The sequence below is a fragment of the Choloepus didactylus genome, chromosome 5 (assembly GCF_015220235.1).
Source record: "Choloepus didactylus isolate mChoDid1 chromosome 5, mChoDid1.pri, whole genome shotgun sequence".
Lineage (NCBI taxonomy): Eukaryota > Metazoa > Chordata > Mammalia > Pilosa > Megalonychidae > Choloepus > Choloepus didactylus.
In genome coordinates, this window is record NC_051311.1 from 62277100 (window position 1) to 62294255 (window position 17156).

At 41.8% G+C, this 17156-nt stretch overlaps 1 protein-coding gene across 1 annotated transcript in view; it reads left to right on the plus strand.

Moving 5' to 3' along the window:
• Positions 1-5607, plus strand: part of ZC3HC1 (zinc finger C3HC-type containing 1) — a 34732-nt gene extending 29125 nt beyond the window's left edge. The window contains exon 12 of the transcript XR_005216960.1: positions 4865-5607. The gene's annotated coding sequence lies outside the window, so the exon portion shown is untranslated. The remainder of the gene's footprint in view (positions 1-4864) is intronic.
• The last annotated feature ends 11549 nt before the right edge of the window (positions 5608-17156 follow it).

Genomic DNA, 17156 nt, shown 5'->3' on the forward strand with positions numbered 1-17156 from the left:
TCAGCGTTGTTTTAACAAAGGTTGCATTTCCCTTTGTTGTTTTTGTTTTTTGTTTTTTACAGAGAGGAAGAGTGAAGTGCAAAGTTAAATTTAATAACTAGCTCTTAGTCATTTAGCTAGAAGGTGGCAGAGCTGCACTTAATCCATGTTTCCCAACCCTTCTGTTCTTTCCATTATAGTACAGCTGGGAATATCTTTCAGCACTATGATTCTATTATTTCCCTTTCCCAAGCAACATTGAGATCTGCTTCTTAACCACAGAAAGGAATAATCTTGAAACTGTTCATGGGATACTAGTATTCCAAAATGAGTCTTTTTTTAATACTTTAGCCAACTTTAATAGACTTAACAGGTAGAATACGCTCTTTGGGGGCTTTTCTCCTTTACCCATAAACTATTAGAACTGTCACAGCAGTCCCAAAATCAACTTTTAAATCCCTGCCATCCTGTTCCATCTTAGCAACAAAAACAGCTGCATGTACAGCTCAGCTAACAACAGAAATACAAACACTTCCTCCTCCTCAGTTTTCCTTTCTATTTTTAGGCTTATTCCTATTCTGAGTTTTCTTTGGCTTTCTATAGCTATTATCTGGGTCATTTGACCCCTGCCCTCAGAAGTGAATACTGTATTTGAGCCCTTTAATTAGAGATCATTCGTTCCATCTATATCCTGTGTTCTTTTCTCTCATTGCTCCTTGGCTAAAGTTGTGGTGGTGGTTATTGTCTCATTCCATAGTGCCTCTCTGGTTGTGAGCACTGACTATTCTTGCCATGCCTTCACATAGCTGAAGCCAATTAAGAAGAGAGAGATGGGGGAACATACAGAGGCCTCTGGATAGGACTGGTCGGCCATGGAGACTGGGTGGTTTATCCAAAGATTGAGACCATTTTATGTGTACTTTTCAGCTTTGTGTACTGACGTCTATCAACTATCTATCAGTATGCCAGTAAGGAGATATGGTGGAAAATACTGCTTCTCATAGTGGGTTATGGTAAAAGACCTCAAGAAAGTAAAAGTAAGATTGTAGAATGTGGGACCTGGAAGGGACTCATGAGATTCGCCTCCAAGAACCTCTCAGTTCTCATGAGGAAACAAAAGTCTCAGAGGCATGAAAACCTTGTTTATATCCCTTGGTCATTTCTTATCCAGTATGTCCAGCCTAACTAGAACTAAAGGAGAAGGGAAAGCATCTGAGAGTATCTTGGTGAAAGGGTGGGCATTTCGGGCCATTTTGAAGTGATAGTGACACAGACTGCTGCTGGAGTCTGCCTCTTAGCGAGATATGAGAGGGACGAGAGAGAGGAAGGTCTTGAATAGGAGAACCCCTGAGAATTGATTTTACTACTATGAATAATAGCTATCATTGTGAATATATACTATTTTCCAAGCTCTGTTCTAAGCACTTTACATATACTGTCTTATTTAAGCCTAATAGCAATTCTGTGAGGTAGGCACTGTTACTCTCCCTGTTTTGCAGAGGAGGAAGCTTAAGCTCACCGAGCTGGTGAGAGAGTCAAGATTCAAACTCAGGCTGCCTCACCTGCCTCCAAAGCCTAGGCTCCTAACACTATATTATTCTGCCTCCTGGCCAAGAATATAGTTCAAAAGAGGAAAAATTATATGCATGAAGATGTTTAATGCAGTGTTATTTGGATTTTAAGTTGAAAATAACCTAAACATCTTGCAATTGACAATACATAGAGTATAAGTCAGTGGAATATAATTCAAACCATTAAAATCATAATTATAATGATTATGTAACAGTGTGAAAGGTGTTTGTGATACATATGGAAACAACACCAAGGCAAATGATAAAATATCTCTTCTGTGATTTATTTAACCATGACTAGAAGAAAACTTGAGAGAGAAAATGGTAACAGTTAATTGTATTAAAATGAGGATAATTTTCTTTGGATTGTTTTTGGTCACCCTACTGTTAATGCAATGAATAAAAAATTGTTTCCTTAATCTTTATAATAATTCTATAGACAGTACTCTGTGACTAGCAAAGATATCTGGTTACTTTATGCTCCTTGCTTTCCCAATGTCTAAATGTTTTTATACGTTGTTTTTCCTGTTCTTTTTGTATGCCTATGTGAGAAACAATAGAGAAGTGATAGCAGTAAATGACATGATATTAAGATAGAGTAATAATAATAAAGTTTTACATTGAAAGTTGCCAAGTAATATACTGCCTAGTTTTGGTAAATGCTTTGCTTTATATACAGACAATTTAGGAATTTTTTTGTAGCTTACTAGCTCATGCTAGTATCAAAGAGAGTTCATTTTTCATGTTTTATAGGCTGGACAGGAAAGTTACCTGTTGTAAGTAAAATGGAGGGACCTCTGCTCTCTTTTCCTCCCTTCTAGTCACCTTCAGTCTATTTTCACCCCAGAGTTGGAATCTAACCCCCTTTCTGAGCTGCCTTTCATAGTTGTTAAGAAAGAAATGGCCACTTCTTCAGCTGCCAGCCTTTTATAGATACAGAACAAGGCCACCACTTGAATTCTGTCCCCTTAATCCTTCTAATCTAGATTTGGCAGCATCATTCATTTTCCTTTTTCCTTCTGTTGACATGTCTAGTTGTGTGACTGTCTGAGACTCTCTGTGTCATGGTCTTGGTCTTCTGTGAGCTTAACTTCCTCCTTCTCTAATATGGGAAGAGAACACTCTAATATGGGAAGAGAACAGATGTGAAAGCGTGAGTAAGAGCCATTCTTCTGTAGATCCAAAGAAATTAGATGTTAAGTGAAATGGGACTTAACCAGATGTTAAGTGACTAGAAAATCTGCCCTTCTTAAGCATCAAGTCTCAAGGAACTGGAGGGAGTCACTTGAGATTCAAGGTAAGGTTATGGCCTTACCATCAAGCAGCAATGCCAGCAGTACCTGCTAGAGCCACCAGATGTCCCCTGTTCTACATCTCTGACTTTCTCACCTAGGCAGAATTACAGTGAGACAAGACAAAACTTGCCCCTCCACTTTAATACTTACCACTAGCAGGTCAACAGAGGTAGATGATACAGCACTTACTTTTTCAAATGGCTTAGTCCCATTTTCAGCATCGTTCTTATTTTGTCCTTATTTTGTTGCAGGTTCTGTCTCCCAATGAGACTTAAGCTCCTTGAAGGCTGAACCTATCTTGTTTCTCCCTAGGCCAGTACAATGATGGAAAAAGAGACAGACTGAAAGCACTGAGATAGTAGGGAGAGAGAGAAAGAGAATGGCTGTTTATTGAGGAGCCCAGACAAGAAAAAAGTCTCCCTAAATTTAAAGTCAGAGTTAGGATCCTGTGTCCCAGATTAGAGGTGTGAGTAGTAAGGACAAGAACCAGGTTGACTGGGAATTCAGCTGGAAGAGGAACCCAGGGGAAAATAAGCCATTGGCAGCCATATTGGCACACATGAAAAGTGCCAAAGCAACACTCCTGAGGGGTTTCCTCATTCCTGGTCACAGTACCAGCATTCAGGGCTGGGTCACTCCAGGGCCATTCTGCAAAGTTAGGCAAGCCACTAGCGAAGCTGTGAGGGATGCTCACAGGGGCACGAGCCAGAGTAGTGTGTCATCATGGCCACAGCATAGCCCAAACCTAGCACATGACCCTTTTCTTTTGAGGATTCTAAAGCCTGTGACTAATGCTAATTAACCCTGAATCATAGCAGCATGGAAAACAAAGAGGTCATTATTTCTACTGAATTGAGTGGGGAAACTGAGGTGTGGAGTGGGGAAGCAGATTTGCTCCATTAGTCAATGGCACCAGGCCATGAATTATCACTGCCTTGCTCAAATGTCCATGAAGCTGCCCTTGACAGTCGGGAGTAAACACTTCAGTTGGGCCCCTCAGAGGGGGAGGGGCCTTTCCACAATGCTGTTTCCATGTGTGTAGAGCCATAAAACTGGAACTCAAAGAGTTGCAAATACTACTTGGCCTAACCCCCACGTTCCACGCTGAGAAGTCTGAAGGCCAGAGTGGGGGAGCACCCGCCAAGATCACACTGGGTATTGTAGCCGAGCCAGGCCTGGAATACTGAGATTTCATGTCCAGCTCTTTTCTTGCATCACCACAGTCAAAATAACAGAGCAGAAGAGAGACATTGTTGTGTAGGACTTAAGATCACCAACTCTAGATCAGTAGCCTGGGTTCAAATCCTGGATTCACTGTTTACTGGCTTTGTGCTTTTGAGTGTTACTCAGTGCCTCAGTTTCTTCATCTGTAAAATGAGGATAATACTAGTACCTATATCATAGGGACGTTTTGAGAATTAAATAATACATTCAATGCCTGGCACACATGAGTGCTCAGTAAATTAGCTATTTCTTTTAGTATTAAGTAAGGCAAGTATGACAGTCCTCAGCTCCACCTGAACATTCAGCAACCCTATTGGCTTAAGCCCAGTCATCTCTCTGGCCAAGTTTTTCCAGTTTGCTATATCTTTTTTTTTTTTTCCTTAAACTTTTTATTTTGAAATAATTTCTAACTTATAGGGCAGTTGCAAAAATAATACAAAACTCACACAGAGAACTCCAACATACCATCCCCTGAAACCTGGATCCACCAATTTTAACATTTTGTTGTATCGTTTTATCTATCCATCAATCAATCCATCTGTCTCTCTCTCTACTTTACAAAATTTGAGAATAGATTCTATACATCATCCTCCTTGAACACATAATACTTCCACGTACATTTCCTAAGAACAATTGCCTAGTCTATTGACTCTCCAGAGGGAAGAGAGCACTGAAACAATAGATGTTGGGATCAGGAGAAAAAATCACATACCAGAATTTCTTCACTGGATTGTCCTTACTCTGAGTAGGGCTCTTTTTAGTCCAGCTACCTCACTGACATCATCGTCATTTCAGGTACCACTGGCTCTGCACCAAGCCCAGCTTTAGAGTCATCAGCAAGCATCTTGAACAACAAGACACAAACCAAGATAACCACATTCCTGCTAGTCCCCCTGGGCCTTGGCTTTGGGCCTGGAGTGCCCACCTTCAAGAGGTGATGGTATAATGACTACAGGAATGCTAATTATAGTCATCACCCTGATGGGTTGAGAATACAGGCTTGTTTGTCCAGCACAGTTTACCTGAGTCATCCTGCCTGTAGTCTGCAGCCACCTGGGCCTGGAGCTGGACCAGCAGCCTGCCAGAAGTCTGGAACTCCTTCTGCACAATGAACCTGGCTAGTGCCAGCAAGTCCTACTTGTTCTCAGAAAGTGAGTGGGGGCAGTTTGGCTCCATGGACATAGCTCCAAACTGAGTGGAGAGCCTGTCAGGCCAAAGGCCCATTCTGAGGTGAGCAGAATGAGAGCTGAGGCCTCAGAATCTTTGGAAAAGTCCCTTCCCCAGATCAGAGATGAAGATAAGAAGTAGAGAAGGGACAAGGCAGCAACTTGCTCCTCTCCTCCATCCAACCCCACCTCCCTCCCCCATGCCACCCTACTGGTCCCTGCATTATCCTGTCACACAGTGCATCCCAAGCCCAAGTACTCCCCAGGCCAGCCCCATGGGTCAGTAGTGATCTGGGCTCAAGTCCTACTAACTCAACCTGGGATTTTTCCAGAGTAAAATGAGGAAGAAAATAGGTGCTATATTTCACAGTAAAAAGTTTTTAAACATAGAATTAGAAAATAATTTTTTTTAAATGGTATAAGAAGTGAGAATGAAAATCTTTTCTGACTCAGTGGGTGAAGAAAACATGGATGTGGGAGGAGAAAAATAATGAGGTACCTTCTGTGGAATGGAAGGAAGAAGTTTACATCCTAGAGGTGATTTCCACAGTAGGGACTATCTGTGGTGCAACTGATGAGGAGGAACCTGAAGGGCCCCAACTGGAGGCAGGTGACACCGGGAGCACTGTTTCAAGGCAGTAATCCCATAGGCATGGGAGTGTGGCTCTCCTCCTTCAAGAAAGAGAACTAAAGAACCCCATTAAACTAACTTCTAGCCAAGAGGCCAGCTTCCCTGTGGGTGTGGATGACCTGAGAGGGGAATTGCATCAGGCCGTACCTCCCTGCAGCTGTAGCTATTGCTTGTCTCATTCCCCCACTCCCGCCCTGCCCCAGAGCTCCCCAAGTAATGAGAGGCGGTGGCTGTGGCACCCTCTGCCAGCAATATATGCCCCATTAAAAGCCTCAACACTCCTGCTGCCACCCATTACCCCTCACACCTGGTTTGGCTGGAAGTAAGGCTGACTACGGGATATCCCCAGAGGGAAGGGAGAGGCTGGAGGGTGAAGTAAGACCTAGTTCTGGCCTTGCTGACTAAAACATGACCTCAGTGTCGTAAAGGCCGGCTTTCTGATTAACCTGCCATCCTAGGGTGTCTCCCAACCCAGATCTGTAAGATGACTGCGCAGGGAGCAATCACAGCCCTTGTGTAGCTGCGGTCAACCAGGGGTGGGCCCCGGCATGCTTCATCCATTAAACAAGGCCTCATGGCTGGATTCCCCCAGGACAGAACCTGGATCCTGTGACTCCAGAAGACTCTGCATCACTGTGTATTGGGGGATGGGGGTGGGGGGACTGTTGGGACGTGTGGTCTTAATAAGTGGGACTGAGGTCATGAAGATGATATGACAGTTTAAAAATGGTACTGTCCTAGAAAACTTGGGACACACAATCTATGTATGGTATGTCCAGTGCTCAGCACACAGGAGGTAGTGTAGTGCAGGGCATGGGGGAGGCCTGGAGTTGGAATAAAGAGCCTAGTTGTCCCAGAGCCCCAGCTCTGGCTCAGCCACCTTGGTGTACTTGGGCAAATCTCTTCATCTGTCCAGTGGGAGTAATAATATATCTCAAATTGTTGTTCATAACAACTCCCTGATGTTCAGAACATGCTGTGTTAGGTTGAATTATGTATCCCAGAAAAAAAAAAATGTTCTTAATCCATTTCTGTGGGTGTGAACCCATTTTAAATAGGAGTTTTTGAAGATGTTATTTTTAGTTAAGGTGTGGCCAACTTAATCAGGTTTGGTTTTAATCCAGATTACTAGATTTATAAACAGAATGAAATTCACACATAGAGAAACAGAGCCATGGGGAGAAGCTGGAAGTTAATGCAACCTGGAAGAGAGAGGAGAAAATGCCATCATGTGCATTGATTGCCATGTGACAGAAATGCCAAGGACCCAAGGACAGCTGGCAGCCAGCCCTAGAAGGCTACAGTCTTCAGGGAGAAAGCATCACCTCGCTGACACCTCAATTTTAGACTTTATCTAGCCCCAAAACCGTGAGCCAATAATTTCCCATTTTTAAGCCAATCCATTGTATGGTATTTGTTTTAGCAGCTGGGAAACTAAGATATCTGCCAAGGAGATTTTGGAAAAAGTTTAAAGCTCTGTCAATTAATGGTGTATGTGTATAAGAGGCAGCAGTGGAAAGTCAAGGACCAAGAAGAAGTCCTTGAGAAGTCACAATAAGGAGCTCCTGAGGCTGTGTGCTGAAAGAAAGAAGGGGACCAGTTGGTGGCCTGGGCAGAAAAAGTTCTTTCCGTCAGCAGCTGACGTTTCCCCTTGTGTGATTCCTGCAGGCCTGTATTCAATGCCAGGGCCTGCCAACTGATGAACAGGATGTTAGGGCTCCAGGGCTGTGTCCCATCTCTGAGAGCTGCCTGCTGAGCCAGAAGCAAGCAATCAGAGGCCTGCAGACTGTCATGATGGCCAGGACTGGCACTAACTCTGGGGAACAGATCACTACTTCATGGTGTCTGCCCCATCCTAAGTAAGTAAGACAAGTCTTTGAGAATTCTATCTGCTTCTTGTCCCCTCGACTGCTCAACTGGGAATTTAGTGCCAGAAGATCCAAAGGGATGCTTCACATATGCCTACAAGCCAGTCTGTTGTAAGCAGTCACCCTGGGACATCTTACTTCAGGTTAAGTTCCCACTATCTGGAATTACACACCCCTAAGCCACTTGGAGGAGTCAAAGCTGCCATTGCTCTGGGTACTCTGAGAAGTTGGGGTCCCTCTCTTTGTGGGGAAAATAGCCCCCTCCCCAATTCAGCATGTCCCAAAGCTGCATTTACGGTCCAAGTCTCCCAAAGCCTTTTGCAAACAGTCGGTTAGCTCTGGTCCTTACTGCTCAAGTCATGGAGGGTTGAACTGAGACCAAGAATCTGAAGGGAAAGGAGATGCCTACCTCTTCAGCCCTTCTTCTCTCCACAAACATCCTCCTTCTGCCCTTTTCCATTGACACCCTAAGGCAGTTTTTGCTCCTTGGAGTCATGAGACATCAAGCATTCCCACTTGAGTAGAAGCTGTTCCTTTATGTTTGCACAGCTGTAAGATCTGGTTTACTGCTTTTTTTCTGAAACAAAGGAAGAGGGTGCCCCAAAGGTATACTGAAAACTTTTCCATGACATGTTGATTTTGATTGTTTCTTGAATGCACTGAAAAATCTTGGGACCCAGTTTCAGCAAGGCACATTACATAAAGGTATGACAAATAAACAACAGGAAGTATGCAGTTGAGCATTGACAGAGATGAAATCGTGTAAAATAATCTCTGATCTCTCAGATCTGCTGCTTCATCTCACCCTCACCCTCACCCCACATGCGTTTTTCCCATTACAGTATCCCCAGGACTCAGCATAGCACCTGGCCCAGAGAAGGTACTCAGGAAATGCTTTTTGCATGAATGAACAAATACATGTTTACAGTTTGTGTCAGAGTTTGGAGGCAGAGTGTTTTGCAACCCTGATGTGGGGATGAGGTATTCCATTCTAGTCCCTTGAAGGAGCCTTGGAAGGGGTCAGGGAGACGTGAGTGGAATGGGAAATTACCCAAGAACTGGAAAGGGGAAGTTTTGGGCTATGTTTAGGCTAAGAAATGAGGAGGGGGACTGTGTGCACCCCCCCTGCAAGTCTGTGCCCTGACCTTGATAACATTAGGAAAATACTGATATAACATTCATTTCCACCTCACTTGATACTCTTAACATGGGGCAGGTAAATAAGAGAACTTAGGTGCAAGTGCTTAGATTTATTTTTATTAAAATAAGGCAAATAAACTTCTATGGGGCTTTATCATTCACAAAATCCTGGAGCATCCAGTGTCTCATCTGATCCTATCACCATCCTAGAGACACAGGTAAACAGACAATCTACACTTCCTTTTTTTTTTTTTTTTAAGACCATTTTCATTGCTTCAAAAAGAAAAATGTCAAATAGACACAAAAGAAGAAAACCCGGAACACCCCACATCCCTTATCCCAACTATTATTGACCCCTAGTATTAGTGTGGTATAACTGTTACAGTTGATGAAAGAATATTAAGGTATTACTGTTAAATATAGTCCATGGCTTGCAATAGGTACTTTTTTCCCCATATACCACTCTATTATCAACTTTTTGTACAAGTATACATTTTCTACACTTCCTTTTACAGATGAGAAAATTAAGGCTCAGAATTGCTGAGACAGTAAATGGATCCAGGACTCAAACCCAGGTCTGTCCCACTCAGGGATACTCTTTCCACTATATTTTACTATTTATTGATTGAGTTAATGCTATTGCAACACAACAATGGGGAATTAAAAGAAAAGTAGTTTTGACAGCACCTTATAAAACATAAAAGCTTTATGTGTACATAAAATAATCTTTAAGTTGAGATATAGCATAGAGGCAGGGCTACTGCTGGTCCATATGAAGTCCATCTAGAAGAGCATGGGCTGGTTGTGTAGTCAACAACCTACCCAACTGTATTTGGTGAATCCCTGGGGGTGGAGGGGGCACTGCATGAGATTTTAAGTCATAATATCTGGGGTTTAGTTCCAGTTCTGCCCCTATAAACTTTTTTTTGGGGGGGTAAACTTTTTCTTTAATGCAATTTTATTGAAATAAATTCACAGATCATACAATTATCCGTATTGTACAACAGTTATTCACAGAATTATCACATAGTTGTGCATTCAGGACCATAATCAATTTTTGAACATTTTCATTACTCCAAAAAATAAAAATAAAAGTGAAAGAAAACACCCCAAACATCCCATATCCCTCCTCCCCCCCATTATTCATTACTTTTTGTCCCCATTTTTCTACTCATCTGTCCATACACTGGATAAAGGGAGTGTGAGCCATAAGCGTTTCACAATCACATAGTTGCACCATATAAGCTATGCAGTTATACCATCATCTTCAAGAATCAAGGATACTGGATGCAGTTTAACAGTTTCAGGTATTTCCTGCTAGCTATTCTAATAAACTAAAAACTAAAAAGGGATATTTATGTAATGTGTAAGAGTAACCTCTAGAATGACCTCTCAACTGCATTTGAAATCTCTTAGCCACTTTTCATTTCTCTTCCCCCTTTTGATCCAGAAGGCTTTCTCAATCCTATGATGCCAGGGCCAGGCTCACCCCCAAGAGTCACGTCCGTTCCCGTTGCCAGAGAGATTTACACCTCTGGGAGTCATGTCCCACGTCATGGGGAGGGCAACGAGACCACCTACTGAGTTGGCTTTGAGAGAGAAGCCACATTTGAGCAACTAAAGAGGTGACTCTCAGGCACAATTACAAGTAGGCTTAGCCTGTTCTTTGCAGTAGCACACTTAAGGGCAAGCCCCAGGAGCGAGGGCTCGGCCTACTAAATTGGTAGCCCCCAATGCTTGCAAGAATATCAGGAATTCCCCAGGTGGGAGTTTAATATTTCCACATTTTACCCCTGTCCCTCAAAGGGGCTTTGCAAATATTTTTTATTCTCTGCCCAAATTACTTTGGAATGTATTGGCTGCCCCTGTTAACTTACAAGTATTAAGCAAGTCATTCAGCCTCTCTGAACCTCAGTTTGCACATCTCTAAAACGTAATGATCGTTATGCTGTTACCTTCATCACTGCATTGTGACATTTAAGTGAAGTAAGATACTATATGAATATTATTGTTTTACAAATGCAGAAAGACCTAAGTCATAGCCAGTAATTGGCAGAGCCAGAACTCAAATCTGGGTCTTCTGGCTTTAGTTCAGCTCTCCTATCATAGTGCATTAAATAGATACAGTTCATCTGCACACTAACTGGTTGCTTTGCCTTTTGTTCTTATTTTGTTTTCTGATGGGGGATATGTGAGTTGTGTGTAAGAATATGGGGATGGGGTGGGATGGTGAGCGTATTTCCCTAAGTTTTCTAGTAGAAGTTTTCTAGTACAGCAATTATTCATCATCCATCTAGTTTCCATTTTCAACTCTTCCTAGCAGGACCCAGATTTTCTTGGATCTGGGGGTAGGCTTGTTTATCCTACTCCCCAGCATTGGAAGGAAAGGGTTATACAGTCTCATAGCTATTATCCTGTGTGGCTTTGCACTCAGCTGCCAACAATCAATGTGGTGCAGTGTTGTTTGGTTGCAGAGAGAGGAGAGACAGAGAAAGGGGCAGAGGCGGAGATGAATGGGCATCCCTCACGTGGGCTCCCGTGCTGGGATTTTACAGGGTGGGTATCAGAGTACCTGCACATTCTGGGCCTTGCTTACTCTTCGCTCAGCAAAGGATAACTGTTGGGTTTGAGTCTGAGCCACTGCGTGAACGGTTGAACGCCTCATTGAGAGGAGAAAGATGGAAGGAGGCATCTATCTGAAGGGGAGTCAAGAGTTTTAATGTGACCACCATTAAGTTGGAGATACTCATTAGAAATCCATGGCAAGACATTAAGAAAGCCCCTGGGATCAGGGGAATCATCATTCTGTCCTATTTTTTTAATATACTTGAAGATTTCTGTAATAAAAAATAAAAATTAAAAAAAGAAAGCAGTTCAGTATATGAATCTGGAGTCCCAAGAAGAGGCATGTATAGGTAACACCATGGATGGGTTTTTGCTATAAAAGACGTCAGAGCACTGGAGTGGTAGCTAGAAGAGGACTTAGTTGTTTCAAGATAAAAGTTGTTATCATGTGTTTTTATTCTGATGGTAAAGATCCAGGAGAGGTGGAAAAAGTGGTGAGGCAAAAGAGAAAGAAGGGCTAAGCCCACTCGGCAGGTAAGTTCACTGTCCTTCCCCCTACATGGGACATGACTCCCAGGGGTATAAATCTCCCTGGTTATGTGGGACATGACTCTCAGGAATGAGCCTGGACCCTGCATTGAGGGATTGAGAAAATCTTCTTGACCAAAAGGGGGAGGAGAAATGAAACAAAATAAAGTTTCAGTGGCTGAGAGATTTCAAATGGAGTTGGGGGTCACTCTGGAGGGCATTCTTGTGTACTATATAGATATCCCTTTTTAGTTTTTAGTGTATTGCAATAGCTAGAAGGAAATACCTGGAACTGTTGAACTACAGCCTAGTAACCTTGATTCTTGAAGAGGATTGTATAACTATGTAGCTTACATGTGTGACTGTGTGATTGTGAAAACTTTGTGGCTCACACTCCCTTTATCCAGTGTATGGACAGATGAGTAGAAAAATGGGGACAAAAATTAAATTAAAAATAGGGTGGGATGGAGGGATGGAATGTTTTAGGTGGTTTGTTTGTTTTTACTTTTATTTTTATTCTTATTTTTATTTATTTATTTTTTGGAGTAAGGAAAATGTTCAAAATTTGATTATGATGATGAATGCACAACTATAGATGGTACTATGAACAACTCATTGTACACTATGGATGATTGTAGGGTATGTGAATATATTTCATAAAATTGAATTTTTAAAAAATGGGGGGGTGGTTAATTTCAGGAGCAACACGTTTGTGTAGGAAAGAGGGAACAGTGGAGGGTTGGTCTTGCTCCTCAGAAAGCCCCAGGGGCAGCCACTCTTCTTCCTTCAGAGAGCTTCTGTCTGGGCGTGGGCCCTGGAATTGCAGGCGCCATTTGCTGCCAGCCTGAGGATAAAGTCTGTGCTGAGGACGACAGAGTGGAGAGGCAGAAAGAACCGAACTTCTCCGACATCGTGGAGCCGCTCGATCGACCCACCCGAAGCCTGTCCTGCTCTGAACTTGCTGTTATATACGATGATAAAATACCTCATGTTCAAGCCAGTTCAGGTCAGGTTGGGTTTGTATTTTTTTTAACTTTATTTTGAGATGATTTCACTTACAGAAAAGTTACAAGAACAGTAAAGAAAGCATCCATATACTTTATCCGGAGTCACCAGCTTTTAACATTTTGCCACATTTGTTTTATAATTTCCACTTTTTACACATATACACACAAACATTTTTTTTGCTCTGAACCATTTGAGAGTGGACTACATATTGCATACCTCTTTATACTTTACACCCCTTAATACTTCAGTGCATTTCCAGAGAACAAAGGGTATTGTCTTACATAATCACAGTACAGTTATCAAATTCAGGAAAGTTAACACTGACATAATACTTTTATTTAGTCTATAGTGCATACTCTTAGTGTTTTCAATAGTCCCAATGATGTCCTTTAAAGTATTTATTTTTCCTAGTACAGGATCTAATCATGGATGACATATTACATTTAGTTGTCATAGCTGTTTAGTCTCCTTTAATCTGTAACTGTTTTCAGCCTTTTTTTTTCTTTTCTGACATTTTTTTTTTAATCATCATTTTATTGAGATATATTCACATACCACGCAGTCATACAAAACAAATTGTACTTTCGATTGTTTACAGTACCATTACATAGTTGTACATTCATCACCTAAATCAATCCCTGACACCTTCATTAGCACACACACAAAAATAACAAGAATAATAATTAGAGTGAAAAAGAGCAATTGAAGTAAAAAAGAACACTGGGTACCTTTGTCTGTTTGTTTGCTTCCCCTACTTTTCTACACATCCATCCATAAACTAGACAAAGTGGAGTTTGGTCCTTATGGCATTCCCAATCCCACTGTCACCCCTCATAAGCTACATTTTTATACAACTGTCTTCGAGATTCATGGGTTCTGGGTTGTAGTTTAATAGTTTCAGGTATCCACCACCAGCTACCCCAATTCTTTAGAACCTAAAAAAGGTTGTCTAAAGTGTGCGTAAGAGTGCCCACCAGAGTGATCTCTCGGCTCGTTTTGGAATCTCTCTGCCACTGAAGCTTATTTCATTTCCTTTCACATCCCCCTTTTGGTCAAGAAGATGTTCTCCATCCCACGATGCCGGGTCTACATTCCTCCCCGGGAGTCATATTCCACGTTGCCAGGGAGATTCACTTCCCTGGGTGTCTGACATTTTTTAATAGGCCAATTATTTTACAGAATGTCCCTTGATTTAGATATGTCTGATGTTTCCTTGTGATTAGACTCAGGTTACACTTTTTAAAAAAAAGTTTTATTATTTTTATTCTCTGTAGTATGACCAGTGCCTAAAATAGTGCCTGGCATAGGACAGATGCTCAATACCTATTACGTGAATAAATGCGTGAATGAACATCCATATTGAGTCCCAGTTTTCTTCAAGGCTATGCATTTGACTGGATTATTACATAAGTGATGTGGTGTCCTTCTCAGGGTAACACACATGGTATCTTTTTGTTCCACAATGTGATGTTAGTGTTAATCACTTGTTTAAGGTGTGGTCTGGTTTCTCTACTCTATGGTTTTTATCTTTTTGTAATTAATAATTTGTTGAGAAAGAGTTTGAGACTATGTAAATATCCTGTTCCTCAGCAAACTTCCCACCCCAGTTTAGCATCCACTGATGATTCTTGCCTGAATTTATGTTTTCTGTGATAGTATTTTTGTTACTTGTGACCCAATGCCTTCTAACCAACACATCTTATAAAATGTTTGACATGCAAAATGCAACCTTGTCCTTTCTAACTAAAGAGAAAAGGGAAGTTTTGCTTCTTAAGTCAAGCCAGGTAGGGGCTCAGCCCTCCACCTGGGTGGCAGCACAAGCAGGTCAGTTTCTCTCTAGCTGAAGGTCTGAGAATGAGTCTGGCAGACCTGAAGGCCAGAGAGCAATTGGAACTGCAAGTGGGGGCTCCTGGCTTGCTCCCCCTGATGAGATCTTATTTGTTTTCTTTGTAAAAAGAATTTTTCCAATTTCTCTCTCTCGCTCTAGCCCAGAGTTTTCACCCAGCTCTTCACCTACATTTAAAACAGCCTGCTGGATGTTTCCACTTGGATGGCCTGTTGTCATCTTAAGCTCAATGTGACCGAAAAGTCACTTCCTGTTACTGTCAGTGTTGTTTTAACTATCCTAGTTACTCCGGCTAGAAAGCTCAGAGTCATCTTTGATGTGTGATGTCTCCCTCTCCATCAGTAGTGGCAATCCTCTTCAAACCCTGCAGCCTCATCCCTCCTGCATCTTTCGCAGCTTCACTTGTTTCCTCCTCATGCTGGTAAAGCCTCTTCCCTAGCCTAGGTCCTCCTGGCTTCCTGGTTAGTTTGCTCTTGGAGATGCTCCACCTCCAAACTTTACCCCATCTTGCCCATCCTGCACACACTCCTGCCAGACCAACCACTCTGAAATGCTGTTTAATCAAACCACTGCCACGCTCAAATGACTCCCCATTTTCTTTGGAATTGGGCCTTTTACAGTCTGGTTTCAACCAACCTTTGTAAGTTTAAATCCAATGAGCAGAGTCCGCTCTAGCCAGGATGGTCTACCTATATACTTCCTGAACAAAAAATACTCAGGCCAGCCTCCATGCCCTTTCCTTAATGCCAGGCATGGAATGTCCTTCTTTTCATCTCTTCCTGACTAGACTGTATTTACCCTTCAAGACTCAGGTCTAATCCCAGCTTCAAATCGGCTCACGTGATTCATTGCTCTGAACTCCTGCGGTATTCACTGCTTGAAACAACACATTTATTTCTTACTCTCATAGCATGTTGTAATGTTCTGCTCTGCCACAGTGGTTAAGAATGTGGGTTCTGAAAAAGAAAAAAGAATGTGGCTCTGAAGTCATATTCCCTGAGTTCAAATCCTAGCTCTGCCATTTATTAGCTGTGTGACCTTGGAGAATTTACCTAACTTCTCTGTGTCTCATCCATCAGATGAGGATATTAATAGTGTTTACCATATGGGTTTGGCATGATGATCAAGCAACTTAAATACCTAAGAAGTACTTAGAACAATGCCTGATACATAGTAAGTGTTCCATAGTTTTTAACTATTATTATCATCTCTCATGTTATTGTCTTTGTTAAAACTTAATAGATGTTAGAGGGAGAGGGCGGTCCAAGGTCTTGACCCTGCTGATCCGGAAGCATATTGTCACTGCATCTGGAGTTGACCAGACTCAAGGAAATCAACTCATGTTAATCAAAGTTGCTGGAGACTGATCAACCAGAATTCCAAATGCACATTTTCAGAAAGTTTCATGGAAAACCAAACTGTAGACAAAAGTTTCTTTAGAGAGTGTGGAATCACAGACCAGGGGTCAGGGAATGTTAAATACCGGTGGCATTAGGGACTGGTGGTTTAGAGTTCCCTTACCTTCTGCAAGGATGGTTTTCACTGCCAGGTACACTGCTCAGGGCACCCTCTCCCTGGAGATCTGTCACCAGAGATCACATGGACTAGATTTTGCTCTTCAAGTACCCTTTTTCAAAATTCCAGGTCTAGTTCAGGTGTGCTCCACCCTATACCCTGACAGGACATTCTTTAGTTAAGTTTCAAAATTATTAATTCAGTTACAAGTCCTCTTAGTTTTAGATCTGACTGTACACCTTTAAATGGTCTTGATGGTTTCCCAAGTCTTCATCAGCAACACATTTGCAAGACTATTTCAAGGGGAAATATTCTTGCATCTGGCTGAATGTGTTCATTTTCATTTCTTCAAGTTCTGAGGATACCTTACTGCTATATACAGCTATAGTCTCCCACTAATGGTCACTGCTTCTGTTATTACTTAGCATATCATTTCATTCATTCATTCAACAAGAATTTATTGATCAATGCCTCTGAGTCAAGCATTTTTCTAGGTGCTAGAAAAAGAACAGTGGGCAAAAGATTCACCTACTTCCAGAGCTTATAACCTAATGGACAGAAGATAAGGCAATAAGACTGATTTTTCTAATGTTCAGAATCAAGATATCCAAATGAGCACTCTCCTTCAAAAGTCAAAACAAGAGATGATCCTCCACACACACACACCATTCTAACAAAGTTGTGATTTCTCAGAAGGTTCTGTTTGTTTTCACTTCTCTTGGGAAACAGCTTTCAGGTAGAGCCTCTGACACATTCTTTTTTTTATGCAGTTTTATTGCAATATATTCACACATGGTATAATCTATCTAAGGAATACAAT